The sequence below is a fragment of the Pinus tabuliformis genome, chromosome 3_1 (assembly GCF_031772625.1).
Source record: "Pinus tabuliformis cultivar Carrire ecotype Pingquan chromosome 3_1, CPIR1, whole genome shotgun sequence".
Lineage (NCBI taxonomy): Eukaryota > Viridiplantae > Streptophyta > Pinopsida > Pinales > Pinaceae > Pinus > Pinus tabuliformis.
In genome coordinates, this window is record NC_142301.1 from 282,281,523 (window position 1) to 282,286,772 (window position 5,250).

Consider the following 5,250-nt stretch of genomic DNA (forward strand, 5'->3'; position numbering starts at 1 on the left):
AAAAGGGATGAATATGGATGTTGAATGATTCATTTGAAATGAACCTTGAAAGATATCAGAATTTCTAGAGGTAAACAAATACCATGTCTAATCATTCCCATGGTAAAAGATCAACAAATAGAATCACAATTCTCATGAGCAAATAGGATATCCAAAATCTTATGAATTTAGACACAATTAGGTTTTAAACAACAACCCAATGAATAGTTGATTTGATTGTGGATGGTCTATTAAGGAGATTAGTTTATATCCAAGAATTCTCAATTTCTATTTCATTATTAATGTTTGATATGTATATTGTAAGGTGGGAGTAAAAGGTATGTGGAGGGAATCTAGAATGATTTTATGAGACTCTTAAGTTATTCAATGGTTCATCATTGTATGTGGTGGTTTTGTTGATGGACTATTAACCATTTTGATGTGACCAATGCAAATTTTTTGGTTCACCATGAGCATTTTTTAATTCTTCACTTTACTACCCCATTGTTTTCACAAGTATACCTTAGTCTTTGACTCATGTTTCAGTGTACGAATTAGTCCCCAACCATCACCTAGAATAATTGTTTGAAATACTTTTCTTTTGTCATTTTTTATTCAAAAATATCTTCCCATATGTTTGAACTAGATAGTAAAATAGGCACAACTTCTTGAATGGTTAAGTCGATTACAAAACACTTAGCTAATCACAATGATTTATTTTGTTAACCATATCTAAAAAATTATTTATTTTCCCAACAAAAATAAGATTTCAAATAATACTAATTCTCAATGGAATCAGCTCTAACATTTAGCTAAGATAGTAACTTTCTCAAATTATTTATTCACACACTTTTAAAGTGTTCAAATTTTATATCTCTATTTGGAATACAAAATAAGTTTGAGTTTTTCATACCCTAAGTCATGTCACTTTTTGTTCCATAGCAACCATTCTCAAATTATGAAAATATATTTTTTAAAATATTGTTATATTCTTCAAATTCACATTTAATGTTTCTGCTATCACTCTCTTTTATTTAATAATTTCAAAACTACACTTCGTAATTACTCCATTAAAACTCAACGCTTCTGATATGGATTTACCAATACCAAATTCTGAAAAAAAAATTTTAAAAATATTTCCATATTCTTTAAATTCACATTTAACGTTTCAGCTATCACTCTGCTTTGTTTAATAATTTAAAAACTGCAATTCATAATTATTCCATTAAGACTCTGTGCTTCTAATATCGATTTTCCTATACGTCAATGCTGCTCCCTTGAAATAATTTATAGGCTGAAAATATATGTTATGGTAACATAAGATTGCAATGCCTCATGTGATTGTCGATGGACATAGTAAAGGTTGTTATAAAAGAACATTCCTGACATTAAAGAACAATAAAAGCATATATTGTTATGAAAGAACATTCCTGACATTAAAAAACAATAAAAACATATATTGTTATGAAAGAACATTCCTGACATTAAAGAAAGCCAATCTATTATGACAAACACTCAAATGGTATACTAACACAAGCACTCAAATGCTACACTAGCAAGTTGCAGCAGCCATTGAACGACTAATACTAGTGTGATTTTGTCCGAAGTTTTTATTCTTCTTAAGACCTACCCTCACCGTCGATTTCAGATATTTTGGGAAAACCGATCGGCGTTTTTTCTTCAAATGCAGGTGACCGACTAATCAGATGTGAGTCGAACAGCGACTGCAGATCAGAATCATTAGACGGGATGTAAAATGCTTCGACAGAACCTGCAGATGACGTTCCAGCAGATGACAGCGATTTGGGCTTCCGTGGTGCCGAAGAAGGCGAGGTTTCCGAATTTCTCTTTACCTTGGCAGAATACTGCATTTTCAAATTTTCCATTGCAAAAGGTTTATTACCTGGATTCTAAGAAACCTAGCACTCCCAATGCAATGCAGTAAAGATCAGGCTTTGGTAAATAAGGTTCGAGGAACCTTATGTAAATCTAGAGAAAGATTCTTGGGCGAAAATCACATGGAATCTCATTTGTCTACGATTTTGGAACCAACTAGTGTATGTAAATCTAGAGAAAGATTCTTGGGCGAAAATCACATGGAATCTCATTTGTCTACGATTTTGGAACCAACTAGTGTGGTTGATGTTCACGACAAGTTGAAAAACAGATCTAGCTCATCATACTTAAATAGTCTGACGGAGCCTCCAACAGCTATCTTCCTAACGGCTAGACAGGGGTCAAAAATTATTATAATAGTTTAATTTGAAAAAATAACTTGTATATGGTACAAGACCTAAAAAATTATTATAATAGTTTAATTTGAAAAAATAACTTGTATATGGTACAAGACCTAATAATTAACAATTATAAGTTAATTTAAAAAGAAAATTAGTTAAATAAATGACGTTGAAATGTCTAAAAAATATAAAAATCATTTTATTTAAAAATATTATTAAAAATTGTATAAATATAAATAAAATCAAAGTTAATAACTAAAAATTATAATTTAATTAATAATTTTTTAAAAAATAATGACCTTATGAAAAATGCCTAGATATATAGAGTAATAAATTAAATATTATTATTGAGGGTATTTGGTAAGAGAAAAATGGTTAAATAAATGACCTTAAAATAAGTTAAATGCCTAAGAAATATAAAAAAATAATTTCATTTAAAAGTATTATTAAAATTGAATGTTAATTAAAGAAAATCAAAGTAATAAAAATTATAAGTTAGTTAATAATTAAAAAGGCAAATTAGTTAATTAAAAGACCTTATCATAAAGGATAAGTTAAAAGCCTAGATCTAGAGTAATATATAAGTTAATATTATTTAAAAATTGTATGTTAATTAATAAAAGGTAATTAAACTATAAAAAGGACCTTATAAGCTTAGAATATAATAAAGAAAATAGATCTCTCTCACTTCCACCTTCTTTAGTTTTGAAGGGGAGTTCTTCGAGGAGACATGTGGGGTTGCAATGGGATCCCCCCTTTCCTCTATTGTTGCTAATCTGTTTATGGAAGATTTTGAGTCCAAAGCTCTGAACTATTCTCGGCTCTTGCCTAAGCTATGGAGGAGATATGTGGATGACACCAATGTCATCTCGTCGCATGGCCACGATGAGCTTGATCTCTTCTTTGATCATCTCAACAGGCAATCCTCAGCCATTAAGTTCACGAAGGAGCAGGAAGTTGAGGGATGTCTTCCTTTCCTTGATATCCTTATTTCTAGGAATGATGATGGTTCCCTCGCCCATCGAGTTTTTCGAAAGAAAACTCATACGGAGCAGTATCTTCATGCCAGTTCCCACCATTTCCCGGCTCAAAAGATGGGTGTTCTCAGTACCCTTGCTACTCGGGCCCTGAGGATCTCGGACAAGAAGAGCTTTGAGAAGGAAAAATCCCATCTGCTGGATGTCTTTGTGGAGAATGGTTACAGTAGATACATGGGTCAAAGGGCTTTCCTTAAAGCTTCCAGGAATTCTCTGGCTAAAAGAGAACCGAAAGATCGAGTTCCTGGTGTCCATCTTCCGTATGTTCAAGGGACCACTGATAGAATTGGTAGGATTCTCAGGAGACATAGTATCCCTGTTACCTTTAGGCCCCTGAGCACCATTCGTATGTCCCTCAGATCAGTGAAGGATCCCATCGACCCTAAAGATATGAAGGGCGTTTATATGATCCCTTGTTCCTGTGGGACCCCCTATATTGGGGAGACTGGTCGCTCCATTAATCAGAGGATTAGCGAGCACGCAGCGGATCTGAAGCATAGGAGATCTAAGTCTTCCACTTTGGCTGAACATGCTGAGAAAACCAATCATCATGTTTGTATTGAAGAAGCCACTCTTATTGCTAAGGTTTCGCAGTTCCATCATCGTAAATTCACGGAAGTGCTTGAGATTGAAAAGAGACCTAGCAATCTCAATAGAGAGGATGGTTGGAAAGTCAGTAGGTGTTGGGTCCCGGCCCTCTCCTCCTAGTCATTTTTCCGTCTTCTGTGGTTTTTTGTCTTTGATCTTTATTTATTTATTTATTTATTATTATTATTTATTTATTTATTTATTTATTTTAGTATTTATTTATTTTTCGATTTTTATTTATTAGTTTTTGATTCGTGAGATATCTTCTTATTTAGGTATAGCAACCTTTTTTTTTTTTTTTTGTGATATTTTAAGGTCCTTTGGGCCTTGTTTCCATTTTATCTCCTATTATTTTTATTTTGAGTTTTTTTATTTAAGGTCCGTCATATAACTAATTTCTTCCTTTCATTTCTAACTATTTTCCGATCTTACTCATCATCCTTTGATTTTCTTTATTATATTCTAAGCTTATAAGGTCCTTTTTATAGTTTAATTACCTTTTATTAATTAACATACAATTTTTAAATAATATTAACTTATATATTACTCTAGATCTAGGTTTTTAACTTATCCTTTATGATAAGGTCTTTTAATTAACTAATTTGCCTTTTGTTAGGATATTCCGACACATAGGAAATAGTTAAGTTCAACTTGGTCTAGTATAGAGTTAGGTATAGAGTTAGGTAAAGTGTGTTTCTTTACCGTTGTACATTTTGTAACTTACAATCCGACGGTCATGATATGTAGTGATCCCACGGTTCACTCTCTCCTCAGTATTACCGACACTTGATCCGTGGCTTGACACCCGATTGGTCCATGAGTTCTATTTAAAGCGCATGGAGGGTCATTGTTCAGGTAATCCGTGCATGAGAGAAGCTTATGTAAATTTTCATTCTTTGATTAATAAATTGCCTGAAGTGGCCGCGTTGGCTCAGGCCGTGGACTGTTTCCCTCTTTGAGGGTTTTAACCACGTCAAAAATACTGGTGTATTGATCTATGATTTGGTTGTGAGCGGTGTCCTTTTGGTGTTCTTTCTGAGGAACTTACCCTGTAAATTCCTACATGGTATCAGAGCTATTTGAGGGCCGCGTCCGTTGGTGATCCAAATCTGAAGCCGGTAGAACTGCATGCGGCTGTGGTTTCCTAGATCTACTTTTTTTGTCTGCTTTCGGGCCGAGAGGACTGCTCTGCTGTGTTCGGAGCATCTGTTCCAGTGAGGAACCCCTTTCGTTTCACGCGAAAAGATTTCCGGTAGCCCTATCTGCGTCATTTTTAAGATATGGAGGTCTACAGTGTTTATCTGCAGTTTACTATTATTTTCTCTCTGGTTATTTCGGTTTCTGTTTATTTAGCCTTTCTTTTATTACCGGATCTATACCTTTCATTTCTGCGTATGCTCTTTGCCCTG